Raw genomic sequence first — 17,254 nt, forward strand, 5'->3', positions numbered from 1 at the left:
AATGATGCTACTGCTGGGCCTTTAGGGAGGGTAGGAGGGCAGCTTCCGGTGACACTGGAGGTTTAGAGATCTGGGCATTGTCAGATCTTAACTTTGAGTCAGCCCAACATCCCCATCCCCAGCACTGGTGTTAACGCTCTTCCCATTTCATGCCCTTCACAACGTAACACCACGATCTTGGTATTTTCTGTCTTTCATTTAGCCATTCTGGTGGTTACAAATCTCACTGTGGTTATAATTTGCATTCCTCTGTATTGTTTGTTGGTTTTTCAAGAAGGTATAACCAAAAATGCCGGGGGGGGGGTAGGTTAACTCTCTGTATTTGCTGGAAATTCTCCGCTTATCGGTACTTACCTAACAGAACTTAGATCCTTTTTCTTTGCATTAGAGACAAAATTATATGAGGGCAGTATGTTTCTTATTAAATGAGATAAAACGCGTTACGAACTTTCTAGCATCCTGTGAGCACAGTTAGCAAATGTCAGCTGGTATACTTTATACTGGTTATTTACGCACATCCCATTTCTCCTGTTTTCCACACTCCACGACAACGGAACACTGTAGGCATACATTAGTTGCCTCACGTATAACAGTTGCTAATAGAGGCTATTGGGAATTTGCGGACTTAATATACAGACAGAAGGCCCTGTGGTTATTGTTATGAAGACGGCATAAATGATCACAGTGGCTACAGCTAACAAGACCTACATCACTTAAACAGTGTGTCTCCTCCTACTTACCGTCATCTAACAGTTGAGAAAATTAATGTAGGGCAGAAACACTACCCAGGATAATGAAAATCAGATGTCCCGAACTGCATTTGTTCAGTGTTCTAGACGAGTCTCTTTTCAAAACCTAAACCGCAAGTCCAAAGTATCACCCCCAGAAACCTAAGAACCACTCTTCGGAAGATTCATAAAGCCTCTGCAAGCTAAACAAACCCTTTGTTCCGCACCCGAGAACCCAGCGCTGCCCCCGCAGCATCCGTACAAGATGGCATCGCCCTTCCGCACACGCCGCTGGGGGCCCATCCGCCCGGCCGGCCACCGGGCCGGAAGTGGTTGCGAGCCTAGTGGATCCGGGTGGGAGCGCGCAGGCGGCCACGGAGGTTCCATCTCCGCAGGGTGAGGTGCCGCAGGTGTTCGGGCCGGGTGCGAGGCCGCAGGTAAGTGTAGCCCAGAGGCCGGCGGGTCCTCTCACCGGGACTGTACGCGCGGAGGAGGGGGCGGGTCGAGAGGGGTCGTGGAGCAAGGGATGTCCGCGCGTGCGGGGGCGCCTGGCTGCGGAGACCCCGCCGAGCCCTGAGCCTGGGGGTCTCGTCCCTCTCCTCGCTCGTCGGCCCCCTCACCCGCGGCAGGGGCGGATCGGTACCCAGGTGCGCGAAAAGGGCTGTCACTGCGGTCCGCGCCCGCCTCCCGCCCCACCCCCACGCCCTTCTCGGTCGCCCCTCCGTGCCGCCTCAGGAGCATCTAGCAAACTGTCGGGGCGTCCTGACCCCTCAGCCGGGAGGGAGGCCCCGCTCGCAGCGGCAGGTGAGTGCCGGGCCGCGCAGCCTCCGAGACCTCCCTGGGTTCCTGGGACCTCGTTGCGCTCAGCCCACACCTGCTGCGCTGGGCCTTGATGGGAGCCACCTGTCTCTCCTTTCACATCCCCGACCTAGGTCACCAACGAGGACCTTAATCATTATTATGAGACTGACACCTGTTCATTAAAATACAGGCAACCCCAGCCTTTCTAAGCTTTTTTTAAGACCGCAAGGCTCAAACTCCCTTATAAACTCCCCCTTGAAAACACGAAATTATGGGAATTTGTACTTTCTTAGTTGTATTACAAGGATGGCAAGAATTGCACCGACAGATTTTTATTAATTATCCGGATAAGGAATTGCGGGAGACGAGAGTTTAGTAGGGGAAAAGGATGATTAAGTATGGTTAAGTGAAAGAAAAAAGAAAAAATATATATGGTTAAGCTGTGCTTGTTTGAAAAATGCATTCACTTTTTGTATTTGTTTAAGTATGGTCCATGATTCAGTCTTATAAAAAATTCGTATACAATTTTGGAACAAGACAGATCCCTTTTAATCTATTTTTTCTTCCGTCTCCATCTTCTTTACCAATTCCGTCCCTCAAAGCGAGAACTGTTATCCATTGGAGTGTATTTTTCTATTTCTCTTTCTTTACATTTATGGACAGGTGTGCACATATAAGGTACATGTTGATAAGATTTTGTGTTAAGCTTGTACAAATGCCCATTTTTGCAAATATGGCATATTATACATACTCTGCAACTTGTGATTTTATGCTTAAAAATGGGTCTTGCCATTCTTTCTCTGTCAACACATACTTCTCTTTTTTGCTTGCTCTATGAAGGTATTTCAAAAGGTTCATGGAAAATTTTAATTAAAAGATAAGTTTCTCTTGGTACAAAAAATTTGGAATCCATGGGTAGTTTTTTGTCATGTGCATTTTCATGATTTTAGACTCCTGGGATAAGTTGCATAACATGTCACCATTGTACAGTGTGTGAGAAGCCATAGATTGTTTCCAGTTTTTCATTGTCAGATACAGTGTAGCAGTTACCTCTACATGCCAGTGTGTAATAATATCCATTTTTCCCAGGCTCTTTAAACATTTGATAGCATCAGTCTTTTATTTTTGCTAATCTGTTGGCCAGAAAATAATTTATCCTTGGTGTTTTAATTTATATCCGCCTAGTGTAGTTGAACATCTTTTCTTCCTTTCTTTTTTTAAATATTTATTCATTTGGAAGACAGAGTTAGAGGGAGAGACACAGAGAGACATCTGATGGTTCACTCCCCAAATGGCCACAATGGCAGGACTGGGTCAGGCTGAAGCTAGGAGCCTGGAGTTTCCTCTGGGTCTCCCACGTGGGTTGCAGGGGCCCAAGCACTTGGGCCATCCTCCACTGCTTTCCAGGTGCATTAGCAAGGAACTGGATCGGAAGTGGAACAGCTGGATCTCAAACTGGAGCCCATGTGGGATGTTGGCGTCACAGGTGGAGGCTTAACTGCCGGCTCTGGTTGAGCATCTTTTCATGATTGGTGGTTATTTTGTATTTCCTCTTCTGAGAAATGTCTCTTATTGGATTCTCTTTTCATTACTCATGTAGAGTCTTGTTTTACATGTTCTGGTTTTAATATTTTGTTGTGAATATATGTTTTAAATATTTAATTCCAACTTAGTGCTTGTAAAATTTTGTTGCTTGTCTTTTAACCAGATGGCATTCTTGTTGAAACAAAATTTGAAAATTTTTTTAAAAAAGGTTTATGTATTTACTTGAAAGGCAGAATGACAGAGAGAGAGGTGGGGAGAAAGAGAAAGGGAGAGAGAGAGAGAGATTCCATCTACTGGTTCACTCTGAAGTGCTAGCAGCAGCCAGCAATGCTGCTGAATGTCCCTCTTTGCATAGGAAGGTCTCCCCTTCACCCCCAAAATTTTACAGCCTAAAATGTCCGTTATGCAAAGGCTGGAAAAATCCCTCTACTGGGGTGGAGTTTATCCTATACCTAGATTTTTCTCCTATAAATTCTCACATGTTAGAGTTTTTCATTCCTCTGCAACTGTGTAATTATTTTTCTCCAAACAACATCATTTTGGTAATTCAGTCATTCTTGAGCCGTTAATCTGAAATACCAAATCTATCATGCAGTAATGTCTCACACGCAGAGTCTATCTCTGGATTCTCTTCTATTCTGTGACCTATTCCAACCCCTCCCGCCCCAACAAATGTCACAACATCCTATATTAAACTCTATGTTGGGGCAGATGTTTGGTAAAATGGTTAAAACACCACCTGAGATGCTTGCATCCGCTATCACAGTACCTGGGTTTGAGCCTGGCTCTGCTGTTGATTCCGGCTTCCAGCTCATGTGGAACCTGGGAGGTCGTAGGTAGTAACTCAAGTAGCTGGGTCCCTGCCACCCACACAGGGACTTGGATTGAGTTCTTGGTTTCTGTCTCTAACCTGGCCTGGCACTGTCTGTTGGGGCGTTTGGGAAGTGAACCAACAAATGGAAGATTCCTCTTTGTTCTCTGCCTTTCAAATAAAAAAAACTTGAAAAATGAACTGTTGGCCGGCGCCGCGGCTCACTAGGCTAATCCTCCACCTGCGGCGCCAGCACCCCGGGTTCTAGTCCCAATTGGGGAGCCGGATTCTGTCCCGGTTGCTCCTCTTCCAGGCCAGCTCTCTGCTGTGGCCCGGGAGGGCAGTGGAGGATGGCCCAGGTCCTTGGGCCCCTGCACCCGCATGGGAGACCAGGAGAAGCACCTGGCTCCTGGCTTCGGATCGGCACAGCACGCCGGCCGTAGCGACCATTTGGGGGGGTGAACCAATGGAAGGAAGACCTTCCTCTCTGTCTTTCTCTCTCTCACTGTCTAACTCTGCCTGTCAAAAGAAAAAAAAAATGAACTGTTGGACTTTGATATCTAATAGTTTCAGTACTCTCTCACAATCATTTTATTTGAAGTCATATACTTTATTATAAAAAATATTTTGGACTATTCTTAGTTTCTCTTCCAGATTAATTTTAGAATCAACTTGTCAAAATGGCTTTAATGGCTTTATTAGTATGTAATTCACACACCATATAATTCATTATTTAAAGTGTATTATTCGATGATTTTTATTCATAGAGTTGGGCAGCATCACCACAGTCCAATTTTAGGACATTTTCATCACCTTCCAAAGATTCCCATACCCATTTGCATTCACTTCCCATCCCCAACTCCCATAATGCCTCAGCCAAGGGCAGCCACTAATCTGTCTTTATAGATTTGGGGATTTCGACGTAAACTATTTGGTCTCTTGTGATGGGCTTCTTTGACTTAATGTAATGCTGTAGAATGTGTCAGTATTCCACATACCCCCCCCCCTTTTAAGATTTATTTATTTATTTGAAAGAGTTACACAGAGAGAGGAGAGGCAGAGAGGTCTTCCATCTGCTAGTTCTCCCCAGTTGGCTGCAATGGCCTGAGCTGTGCCGATCCAAAGCCAGGAGCCAGGAGCTTCCTCCAGGTCTCACGCAGGTGCAGGGGCCCAAGCACTTGAGCCATCTTCTCATGCTTTCCCAGGCCATGGCAGAGAGCTGGATTGGAAGTGGAGTAGCCGGGACTTGAACTGGCGCCCATATGGGATACTGGCACTGCAGGCAGTGGCTTCACCAGCTATGCCACAGCACCGGCCCTTCCATCCCTTTTTCATTGTTGAGTAGAATTTCAACCTATGGTATATTTGTTTCCTGTGGCTGCAGTTACAAAGTAATGCAAACTGAGTGGTTTACAACAACATAAATTTCTTCTCTCAGAGTTCCAGAGGCTGGAAGTCCAAAGTCAAGGTGTCGGCAGGCTGTACGCTCTCTGAAGGCTGCCTTGTCCTAGCCGCTGGCAGTTGGCAGCAGTCCTTGGCATTCCTTGGTTGGCAGTTGCAGAACTCCAGGCTCTGACTTTGTCTCCACATGGCCACCTTCCTCGGGCATCTGTCTTCACATTGGGCTTTCTCGGTGAAAGTCTGCCTCTGTGTCTCTTCCTATAGGGACCCCAGTCATACTGGAATACGGGCTTTCCCTATTCCAGTGTGACTTCATTTTAACTTGATTATGTCTTCTAAGACCTTCTTTCCAAACAAGGACACGGTCACAGCTACTGGGAATTAGAACTTTAGTGTCTCTTACCTGGGGACAAAGTTCAGCCCATCACACATGGACATTCTCCCTTTTATTTATCTGCTTATCAGCTAATGCACATTTGGATGGTTTCATTTTTCTGGCTAGCTGTTATGAATAATGCTGCTATGAACTTTTGTGTGGGCATGTTCTTACTTCCTTCAGATTCCTGAATATATACCTCGGTATGGAATCAGGGAGTCATACAGTAACTTAGTGTTTAACTGTTTGAGGAACTGCTAGACTGTTTTCCAAAGCAGGTGTGCCATTTGGCATATCCACCAATGAGAGTTCTAATTTCTCTACACTATTGCCAACACTTATTATCCTAGTGGGTGTTAAGTGGAGTCTCATGGTTTTGATGTGCATTTCCCTGATAGCCAGTGGTGTCGAACATGGTTTCATTTGCTTCTTGACCATTGGCATATATTTTTTTCTTTTTATGCTTATTTATTTTTGTCTACTTAAAAGGCAGAGGAGAGAGAGAGAGAGAGAAGGAGGGAAGGAGGGAAGGAGGGGAGGAAGGAAGGAGGGAAGGAGGGAAGGAGGGGAGGAAGGAAGGAGGGAAGGAGGGAAGGAGGGAAGAGGAGGAGGAAGGAAGGAAGGAAGGAAGGAAGGAAGGAAGGAAGGAAGGAAGGAAGGAAGGAAGGATCGAAGGAAGGATCTTCCAAATATTCCATCTGCAGGTTCAACAGCCAGGGCTAGTCCAAGCCAAAGCCATGGTCCTGGAATTCCATCTGGGTCTCCTACATGGATGGCAGGGGCACTATCACTTGAACCATCATCTGCTGCCGCCCAGGATGCATTTACAAGAAGCTGAATTGGAAACAGAGTAGCCAGAACTCAAGCCAGCACTCCAATATGGGATGCAGGTGTCCCAAGCCATAGCTTAGCCTGCTGTGCCCCAATTTGTATATCTTTTTTCAAGAAAGGTTTATTCAGAGCCTTTGCCTAGTTTTAAGTGGGTTTATTTATCTTTTTATTATTGAGTCGTAAGAGTACTAGATACATGCCCTTATCAGATTTATGACTTGGGGATATTTTCTCTCATTCTTTGGGTTGTCTCACTTTTAAAAAAGTTCTTTTTAAAGGGGTTGGCATTGTGGCATAGCAGGTAAAGTTGCTGCCTGCAATGCCAGCATCCCGTATGAGTGCTGGTTCGACTCCTGGATGCTCCACTTCTGATCCAGCTCCCAGCTAATGTGCCTGAGAAAACAGCAGAAGATGGCCCAAGTGCTTGGACCCCAGCACCCTTGTAGGAACCCTGGAAGAAGCTCCTGGCTCTTGACTTTGGCCTGGCCCAGCCCCTGCCAATGCAGCCATTTGGGGAGTGAACAAATGGATGGAAGATATCTCTATCTCTGTCTCTCTCTCTCTCTCTCTCTCTCTCTGTCTCTCTCTCTCTCTCTGTAACTCTGCCTTTCAGATAAATAAGTAAATCTTTTAAAAAAAAAGATTTTAAAAATAGCTTTGCATTGGATTTATATATTATCTTGAGTATTTCTGTAAGATAGCTGATTTCCTTCTTAAAAAACAGAATAGTTACAATACCTCTCACAGAGAGGTTGTTGAAGCATTTAATGAGAACTGCATGCCTGAGCTTGTATGTGCAAGTGCTTGGCGTGTGATGTGTGTTCCGTAAGTGACAGCTGCTGTGACACGTCTCTCCTCTTCTGGTCTTCTAGATCTGCAGTGAAGTTTTCTGTTTCTTGACAGCCAATCTTGTGCATTTCTGGTTGATTTCATACCTAGGCTAATGTATGTGTGCATATGGTTGCTGTTTTGGGTAGTTTTAAAATAGTGTATATTGCTGTTATGAGTGGGGTTTCTTTCTTCAGAAATTTTTGATTTTATATTCATCAAACTTTATAAATAAAATTCCAAAGATTGGTTGATGACTTGTGTTTATTATTTATCCTGGTGCTAGGAGACAAGCATTGTGTGTAGGTGCTGTGTTTCCTTTCCATTCTGTCCCAGTTCGGGTCTTGTTCCCCACCTGGCTCTACCATTGTGACTCTTCTAATGGGCCTTTTCTGCCTGCAGCCTTGCTCTCCTGCAGCCTAGCACCCATCTGCCACCATGGTCTTCCTAGACACACTGGTCTGATCCTGCCACTGCCCTCACAGGTCTGCACTGGCTGCCCGTGACCGAAAAGGCTTTATCCTGTTGGGGAAATGTACACCTCATGACGTGTCCCAGGTGTGCTCATTCCAGCCCCAGCGCTCTCCCGTTCCCCACTTGCACATGATGCTCTTGCATCACACTGACCATTAGAAAGATGAGGGGACTTCAAAAAGCTCATAAGAAATGCAGGTTATGAGAAAACTGAACATGGATTTTAAATGCCTCTGCCTCAGAATAAATTTCATCCTTTGATTCTATTTTTACATGAACTTTTTGAAGTATCCCCATGTCATGGAAGTCCCAAATTAAAATATTCTAGTAGACACTTAAAAAAATAGGTAAAGAAACAAGGTGAACTTAACTTTAATAATATGCTATATTTAACCCAGTATATTCAGAACATTACTTCAACATAAATATAAAAAGTTGGTTTGGGGTTCATAGAGACAGAAAGTGTGATAGAGGTGACCTGGAGTTCCTAGAAGGAGGGGGGTTTGGGGAGTTTCGGCTGAATTACAGAGTTTCTGTATGAGATGATGAAGAGGTTCTGGTTGTGGGTGATGGTGATGGTGATGGTGCAAAACATTGTGAATGTGCTAAAGCCATTGAATTGGACACTTAAAAATAGCTAAAATGGTAAATGTTATTTAACATATTTTACCATAGCAAAACAAAGTCATCTTAAAATCAATATGTAAATTATCAATATTTTTACCATCTTTTTACAGTAAGTCTTCAGCATTTGCTGTATGTGTTATAGTTGCAGTGCATCTAAATTTTGTGTCTTTTATGTGCTGCCTTTTTTTTAAAAAAAAGATTTATTTATATATTTGAAAGGCAGAGTTACAGATGCACAGAGAGAGAGAGAGAGAGAGGTCTTCCATCCACTGGTTCACTCTCCAAATGGCTGCAATGGACAGAACTGGGCTGATCTGAAGCCAGGAGCCAGGAGCTTCTTCTGGGTCTCCCACGCAGGTGTAGGGGCCTGAGCACTTGGGCCATCTTCTACTGCTTTTCCAGGCGCATTAGCAGGGAGCCGGATTGGAAGTGGAGCAGCCAATATTCAAACTGGGCCCATATTGGGTGCCAGCATTGAAGGTGGTGGCTTTACCCAGTAGGCCACAGCGCTGTTCCCACATGTGCTGCTTTCTGCCCTTCACAGCCCTGCACACACACGCGGTTCCCTGCTCCTGTCTGCCTTGTACACTTGAAGGACTTGTGCTCATTTTCTAGTATGGATCTGACAGCGTCTCACTCAGCACTCTCCTCTTTGCCTGTCCCACACTTGGCCATGCCTCAGTTGCTGGGGTCGCCTCCCTATATTGCAGCTTGTGCACTGCTTGTACAAGGGTGCTTCATAAAGTTCATGGAATATCTTATTTTGATACAAAAAAAAGTTCAAAATCCATGCATGAGAGGTCTTCAAAAACGTTTGTGGGAAATGCCCACTAGGAAAAAACTGTGGATTTCAAAAATGTTTTGCACCAAAATAAACTTACCTTTTAATGCCATTTTCCATGAACTTTTCTTGTATTTTTCTTTTGCTAAAACCTGAATTTTTTGAGGCGGTTTGTGCCTTTTCACTGTTTTTACTGAAAGCCTGACACAATGCTTCCTAAAGGTGCAGTATACATGTTTGCTGAAAGACTCCTTTGGCTGGAAAGAATGTCATGAAACCTCTCTGTATAGAAATGAGTGAATAAAAGCACTTGAAAGGAGACAGTGTTTTCTTTGAAACGAAGGATTCCATTTTGTATATTAACTTATGTTTAAGGTCACTATCAAGATGCAAATTGGTCTTACTGTTTGAAATATTTGGCTGAAACAGCATGAAATTTATAAGCAAGAAGCAAAGCTTCGCATTTAAGTAAAACATGTACACGACAGATGTATCACATGCAGAGCTCTATTTGGTTTATATGAATTTTAATTGACCACAAGCTTTTTGTGATCCAGCAATGCAATTCTTTTTTTTTTTTTTTTTTTTTTTTTTTGACAGGCAGAGTGGATAGTGAGAGAGAGAGACAGAGAGAAAGGTCTTCCTTTTTGCCATTGGTTCACCCTCCAATGGCCGGCATACTGCGCTGATCCGAAGGCAGGAGCCAGGTGCTTCCCCTGGTCTCCCATGCGGGTGCAGGGCCCAAGCACTTGGGCCATCCTCCACTGCACTCCTGGACCACAGCAGAGAGCTGGCCTGGAAGAGGGGCAACCGGGCAAGAATCCGGTGCCCCAACAGGGACTAGAACGCAGTGTGCCGGCACCACTAGGTGGAGGATTAGCCTATTGAGCCGAGGCGCCGGCCCCAGTAATGCAATTCTATTACTAAAAAATGTGTTATTTCACACAGCATTAATAAATACAGGGTGTGGATCATGGCGAGTGATAGTGTCACTGTAGTTGGTGTCAGTTAGAGCATGTCTGGAGTATTGAACACAGACCCAGTGCCACAGGTTTGACAGATGCATTGACAGATGGGAAGCTGTGCACGGCCCTGGCCAGGGAGGTGAGGACAATGTGGGTTAGGTTGCTGGAGGACTGTTAGTGGAGTGGCGAGATCTGTCTTCACACATCTGACACACTCGCAGGAGGGAATAAGCACTTCTGTCATTTCAGAGGCCGATTGAGTATTAGCAAGAGCAGTTTCTTTGTAGGCCACTTTTACAAAATATAAGGGCTTTCCAACAAAACTGCCCCTTAAGGTGATGAACTCTGACCAAGTTATGATCTGTCAGGATTGCCATGGAAAGGATTTCTGAATTAGGTGAGGGTTGCATTTGGGTCCTAAGTTGTAACCTTGATTCTCTGATTTCCTTTAATAAAGAGTTCAGTGGTTTTTAGAATCACAGTAGTAGTAACAGCTAACATTTATTGAGCCCTGATATGCTAGCCAATATGCCAAGTGAATGATATTACTCTTACTAGAGCCTCACAATAATCTTACATGATAAGTACCAACTTTCCCTTTTTCTATTGAGGCACAGAGAAATCCAGTAAACAGCTTAACTTTGTGTAACGAGCTAGTGGCAGGGCTCTGTATAAACCCAGGCCATTTGCATCGAGGGCCCATGTCGTTATTGTGTGCCTTATACTCCTCTCTGAACACTTTAAACATAATCATTTAATTCATGAAAAATGTGATTATTTGTCTTGTCAAGTGAAGCATTTACTTGGTCTATCTTTAGAGAGTGCTGTTTTAAAAAAATCTTGTATTTTTCTAATTATGAAGGTATATATACCGGTGTGGTGCTTGCATAGCAAAAATTGTTCGTAATCCTACTAACCTTACATAACCACTGCTAATAGTTGGATGTTGAATTATTTCATGCAAAATATTTAATAAGAACGGCAGAACGGGGTCGGCGCTGTGGGGCAGCAGGTTAATGCCCTGGCCTGAAGTGCCAGTGTCCCATATGGGCGCCAGTTCGAGTCCCGGCTGCTCCTCTTCCAATCTAGCTCTCTGCTATGGCCTGGGGTAGCAGTAGAAGATGGCCCAAGTCCTTGGACCCCTGCACCCACGTGGGAGACCCGGAAGAAGCTCCTGGCTTTGGATCAGCACAGCTCTGTCCGTTGCGGCCATTTGGGGAGTGAACCAGTGGATGTCTCTACCTGTCTCTGTACCTCTGTCTTTCAAATAAATAAAATAAATCTTTAAAAAACAATAAAGAGAATGGTAGATCATTTCAGTCAGGGGAGATGGCGGGGCATTGGAAAGTTTGGATCCCAAAGTGATCCGTTAGCAAGGTTTCAGTTTTCTCACTCCAAGCCCAGTATTGAATCATATTGCATCTTTATAGCATTAAGGTTCAATAAGAGGAAATAATTTTTTTCATGGGACTAACAGAATGTTTCAATATGAGACTGGATTAGAGACATTTATCCTAAAAGTTAGCATGTGACACCTTGAATTGAGTTTCATTCATTTAATAAATACTTACTGAGTGTTATAAGCTCTGTACTAGTCCCTGGGATATGGTGGGGAAGAAGTCCGTTTAGGTGTCTGGGGTTCTCATGGGGTTTACATTCTAGTGGGGAAGACAGACGAGCAGGCCAGCAGGAGAAAACTTGGAAATACCCCTGAGTTTTGATAAATACATACAGTTGTATAATCCAGGACCCTATCAAGATGTGGAACTTTACCACCATTCCAGAAAATTCCCTCCTCCTTGAAATGTTCTTTGCTAAGATTTGGCATGATTGGGTCATTTTTGTTGTTCAGAACTCAGTTTATTTTTTTATTTTAATTTATTTTTTTAAGATATTTATTTATTTATTTGAAAGGCAGAGTAACAGAGAGGAAGGTAGTCCATCTGCTGGTTCAATGGCTGCAATGACTGGAGCAGGGCTGATCCAAAGCCAGGAGGCAGGAGCTTCTTCTGGGTCTCCCACGCAGGTGCAGGGGCCCAAAGACTTGGGCCATCTTCTACTGCCTTCCCAGTCCATAGCAGAGGAGAGTCTTTTTTTTTTTTTTTTTTAACAGGTAGAGTTATAGACAGTGAGAGAGAGAGACAGAAAGAAAGATCTTCCTTCCGTTGGTTCACTCCCCAAATGGCTGCTACAGCTGGCGCACTGCACTGATCCGAAGCCAGGAGCCAGGTGCTTCTCCTGGTCTCCCATGCGGGTGCAGGGCCCAAGCACTTGGGCCATCCTCCACTGCACTCCCGGGCCACAGCAGAGAGCTGGACTGGAAGAGGAGCAACTAGGACCAGAACCCAGTACCCATATGGTATGCCGTAGGTGGAGGATTAATCAAGTGAGCCACAGCGCCGGCCAGCAGAGGGGATCAGAAGCGGAGCAGCTGAGGCTCGAACTGGCGCCCTTATGGGATGCTGACGCTGCAAGCAGCAGCTTTATTCGCTACACCACAGTGCTGACCCCCAGAACTCAGTTTAAATGTCTCTTCCCTCACCTTCCCTCTCCAGCAGCAACTACTGTTTTTTTTTTTTAAAGATTTATTTTATTTATTTGAAAGACAGAGTTACAGAGAGAGGTAGAGAGAGAGAGAGAGGTCTTCCATCTGCTAGTTCACTCCCCAGATGGCTGCAATGGACAGAGCTGCGCTGATCCGAAGCCAGGAGTCAGGATCTTCCTTCAGGTCTCCCATGTGGGTGCAGGTGCCCAAGGACTTGGGCCGTCTTCTACTGCTACCCCAGGCCATAGCAGAGAGCTGGATCAGAAGAGGAGCAGCCAGGACTCGAACTGGCGCCCATATGGGACACTGGCACTTCAGGCCAGGGCTTTAACCCACTGCGCCACAGCACTGGCCCCAGCAACTACTGGGGATAATTGTTTTCTACCACAGGAAAGTTTTAGCTGTCTAGAACTTTATAAAAATAGAAGCATATGGTATCTCTTTTGTATCTGGCTTCTTACAGTTCTGGCCGTTGTGGCCAGCTAGGGAGTGAACCATCGGATGGAAGACTTCTTTCTCTCTGCCTCTCTTCTCTCTCAGTAACTCTAACTTTCAAATAAATAAATAAATCTTTTTTAAAAAAAAGATCTAATTTGCCCAGCTTGAGACTCAGAGAACTGAACCAGATCTTCATTGTGTAGAAAATGGAATTTTTCAGGGGCCAGCACTGTGGCATAGTGGGCAAAGTCACCGCCTGCAGTGCTGGCATCCCATATGGGTGTCAATTTGAGTCCTGGATGCTCCTCTTCCAATCCAGCTCTCTGCTATGGCCTGGGAAAACAGTAGAGGATGGCCCAAATACTTGGGCCCCTGCACCTGCGTGGGAGACCCAGAGGAAGCTCCTGGCTCCTGGCTTCAGATAGGCCCAGCTCTGGCCGTTGTTGCCACTTGGGGAGTGAACCAGTGAATGGAAGACATCTCTCTCTGTGTCTCTCTGCCTCTGCCTCTCTGTAACTCTGCCTTTCAAATAAGTAAATGAATCTTGGGAAAAAAAAAGAAAATGGAATTTCTCAGTATGTTCTCGTCGTGTTGGCTCAGCTGTGTCTTCCACCTCTTCGCCTCTCTGAGCCCCATTCTGGGTATTTCCTTGGATTTATCTTCAATTTATTAATTCTCCCTGTGTGTGTCTGATTTACTGTTTAACTTTCCTATTAGATATTGAGTTAAAAAATTTAGCATATTTTTACTTTTAGTTGAGATATAGTAGTTGTATATATTTGTGGGGTACAGTGTAACATTTCAAAAAATTCTGTATAAGATACTCTCTAAATTTTTTTAAATTGATTTTATTTATGTGAAAGATAGGGATGAGCGAGAGAGAGGGAGAGATCTCCCCTCTGCTGGTTCATTTCCCAAATGCCTGCAACTGCTGGACTAGGGCTCAGCTGAATCTGAGGCCGGGAACCTGACTCGGGTCTCCCATGTCTGTGGAACCCTCTCCTGCTGCCTCCCGGCGTGTGCATCGGTGGAAGCTGGAATTGGGAGTGGAGCTGGGTCTTGAACAGAGGCGTTCCAGTATGGGATGTGGTTGTCTCAACTGGGGTCCTGACAGGACAAAGGCCTGCTCCTTGTTTTATTTTGATTCATTTGTGAGCCTTCCTCTAGGTCTGTCTTCCCTATTTACTATGTAATTGAGAAATACACATAGCATTTTTATGATTGACTCTGCCTCGTTCCAACGGAGTTTACCGATTCTGAACCAATTTTAATTTACTTTCTTGGCCCGGGGTTCCTTTTTGTGAAGATAACTGAACCTGGGCCCTGTACCTGTTAAAAGTGCAGGCTTGGGAGTCTCATCTCATGAGGGACTCTGTTCATGCTCTCAGCCTGGGCCGCGGTGAGTGGGTGCTTTCAGGTCCCTGTCGGTGGATAAGGCAGTTTGCTCCCAGGTCCTAGGTCTGCCCTTGGCTGGTTAGCCTACACTTCTGACCCTGGGCTAGTGAGGTAGCCCCGTGCTGGAGCAGCTGTGGGCTCTGGGTTCTGCCCAACTTCATCTCTACCCATTGTGGGTTCCCTCTTCCAGTTCTGGCACCTGATGATTTCCCTTTCTTCTTTTCAAACCTGACTCTGTATTAATTTTTAAATGAAGTGGCATAGACAACATGTATGGCAGAATGACGGGGCGGGGGAGAGGAGAAGCGGGGAGAGAGAGCCAGAGAGTTAGAGAAAAGCAAGTTCCCTTCCCAAATGCTTACAGTCACCAGGGCCAGGCCAGGACAAAGCCAGGAACCAGGAACTCCATCCAGGTCTCCCATGTGGGTGGCAAGTCCCAAGCATCCTCTACTACTCCCAGGAGGCCTCAATAGGAAGCTGTTTTGGAAGTGGATGTTTTGGGACTTGATCCAGTACTCTGTTAGGGGTTGCAAGCATCCCTAGCTGTGACTTAACCCATTGCACCATAGTACCCACCCCACTTTTTAACAAACTTTGTTTTTTTTTTTTAAGATTGATGGATTTATTTGAAAGGCAGAGTTACAGAGAGGCAGAGGCAGAGAGAGAGAGAGAAGTCTTTCAATTGCTGGTTCACTCCCCAAATGGCCGCAACTACCAGAGCTGCATAGATCTGAAGCCAGGAGCCAGGAGCTTCTTCCTGTCTCCCACACAGGTGCAGGGACCCAAGGACTTGGGCCATCTTCTACTGCTTTCCCAGGCCACAGCAGAGAGCTGGATCGGAAGTGGAGCCTCCAGGACATGAACCAGCGTCCATATGGGATGTTGGCACTGCAGGTGGTGGCTTACTCGCTATGCCACAGCATGGACCCCAACAAATCTTTTTGTTATTTTTTCCAGCATTTACTTCGAGTGGGAAAGGAAAGGATTTTTGTGTCTTCTCAGCTGGTTTGAACAGAAGTCTGTCTGTATAAATTATTCAGTCTCAATAAGCCTCAGTTTTCTCTTCAGTGAAAGTCCTGGGGGAAGTACCTATAAAGCACTAGGCACAGTTTCTGGAATAAAGTAGATATTTTAAAATAGCATAGCTACTATCATTTTTCATTGTTACTGTAATAATCATTATCAGGAGGGTAGGGGGGTGCCCTATGTTCCTAAATTTGTATGTTTGAAATACATGAAACTTGTGTGACTTAAATAAAATTTTAAAAATAATTGTTATCATTCCACTTTTCCTCTAGTAGGCAAATATCTTTATGAGTACAGGCATGATTATAATCCAGGGTTATTGTATATATGAAATTATTTTTAAAACTTTGTGGAAACTTTGAAAAGTGATAAACAACAATACACATTCAATGGGCCACCCTCAGCTATAGAGAAGCGTAGGTGGGTGCAGCAGATTGTTCTATCTTTGGGTGCTTTGCATGTTAGGAGAGAGCCCACAGATGGGTATCCCAGCACCCAGAGTGTTTTTGTTTGGCTGGCACAATATTTTTGAAAACTGTGAGATTATTGTTAACATTGAAAAGTGAGACACTTTTTGAAGAATCCAGATCCCTGACTTCTCTTGGATAAGCCTGGTGTCCGGCCACCCCAGGCCTTCTTCCTGCATGGGAACATGAGCCCGGCACAGTCACGCTGCCCAGCGTTTCCTCCCTGTCACCCTATCAGTCAGCTTTTGGTTACTACGACAAAAGCCCCGAGACAACTAACTCTATAAAGGAACAGTATTTATGTAGCTCACAGTTTTGGAGGTTCAAGTCCAACATTGGCCCCCGTTGGTTTGGCATCTGGTGAAGGGGGTGGAACATGCAAAGGAATGGTCATGTGGTGAGTTAGGAAGAGAGAGGTTGGCCCCAAATCCAGGCTCTTGTAACAACCCTCTGGTGAGAATTCCCATCTGCATGCCCACACCCGGTGACCTAAGGACCTGCCCTAGGCCCCGCTTCCTAAAGGTTCCAGGAGTGCCCCGCTGGGGAGCAGGCCTTCAGCACGTGGGCTTGTGGTGGACGTTCAACATTCCAGATTCCCATCCAGGCCCCAGGAGCCACCGCGCGTTCCTTGTCACTCCTTCTCCACTGTGGGTTTCAGTTCAGAGGATTACTACTGTGAACACTCATCTCTCTCAAGAATGGGAAAGCAGAAGACACAGGGAGGAAGCCATGTTCTACGCACAACGGAAAAGGGACAAACCTTCGGCGCCTCTTGGCTGTCTCTCTCAGTTCCAGCTTCTTTTTCTTTCCTGGCCCCTTCCTCCCTTTTGTGCTGCCGTGTCAGTTTCTGTAGAGAACTACACGACATCTGGAGCAACAAGAAAGGTTTACCCAAGCCCGTCGCTGCACTCCCACACCTGCCAGAAAAGCAAAATAAATAAATAAATCTGCCAACTTGCTGATGACTAAGACTTTTTTTTTTTTAAATGAGAAGCAAAAGCTTTCATTTAACTGTTAGGAAATTAAAGGTTTAAAGTGTAAAGACCAGGGACCAGCATTGTGGTGTAGCAGGTTAAGACTCCACCTGCAATGGCAGCAGCCCATGTGGGCGCTGATTCGATACCTGGCTGCTCTACTTTCAGTCCAGCTCCCTGCTAATGTACCTGGGAAAGTGGTGGAAGATGGCTCAAATGCTTTGGCCCTTGCACCCATGTG

General features: G+C 45.3%; 1 protein-coding gene across 4 annotated transcripts in view; it reads left to right on the forward strand.

The window, feature by feature from the left end:
* The first annotated feature begins 1,018 nt into the window (after nt 1-1,018).
* Nucleotides 1,019-17,254, forward strand: part of EXD2 (exonuclease 3'-5' domain containing 2) — a 50,799-nt gene continuing 34,563 nt past the window's right edge. The window contains exon 1 of one of the 4 annotated variants that reach the window (XM_008271823.5): nt 1,019-1,165. The gene's annotated coding sequence lies outside the window, so the exon portion shown is untranslated. Of the gene's footprint in view, nt 1,166-1,406; nt 1,533-17,254 lie in introns of those variants that run through there. The other 3 variants (XM_008271822.5, XM_002719541.6, XM_051826330.3) reach the window with 3 other exon arrangements.

Source organism: Oryctolagus cuniculus, chromosome 20, assembly GCF_051225735.1.
Source record: "Oryctolagus cuniculus isolate XC-2025 breed Fujian yellow rabbit chromosome 20, ASM5122573v1, whole genome shotgun sequence".
NCBI classification, from domain to species: Eukaryota; Metazoa; Chordata; class Mammalia; order Lagomorpha; family Leporidae; genus Oryctolagus; species Oryctolagus cuniculus.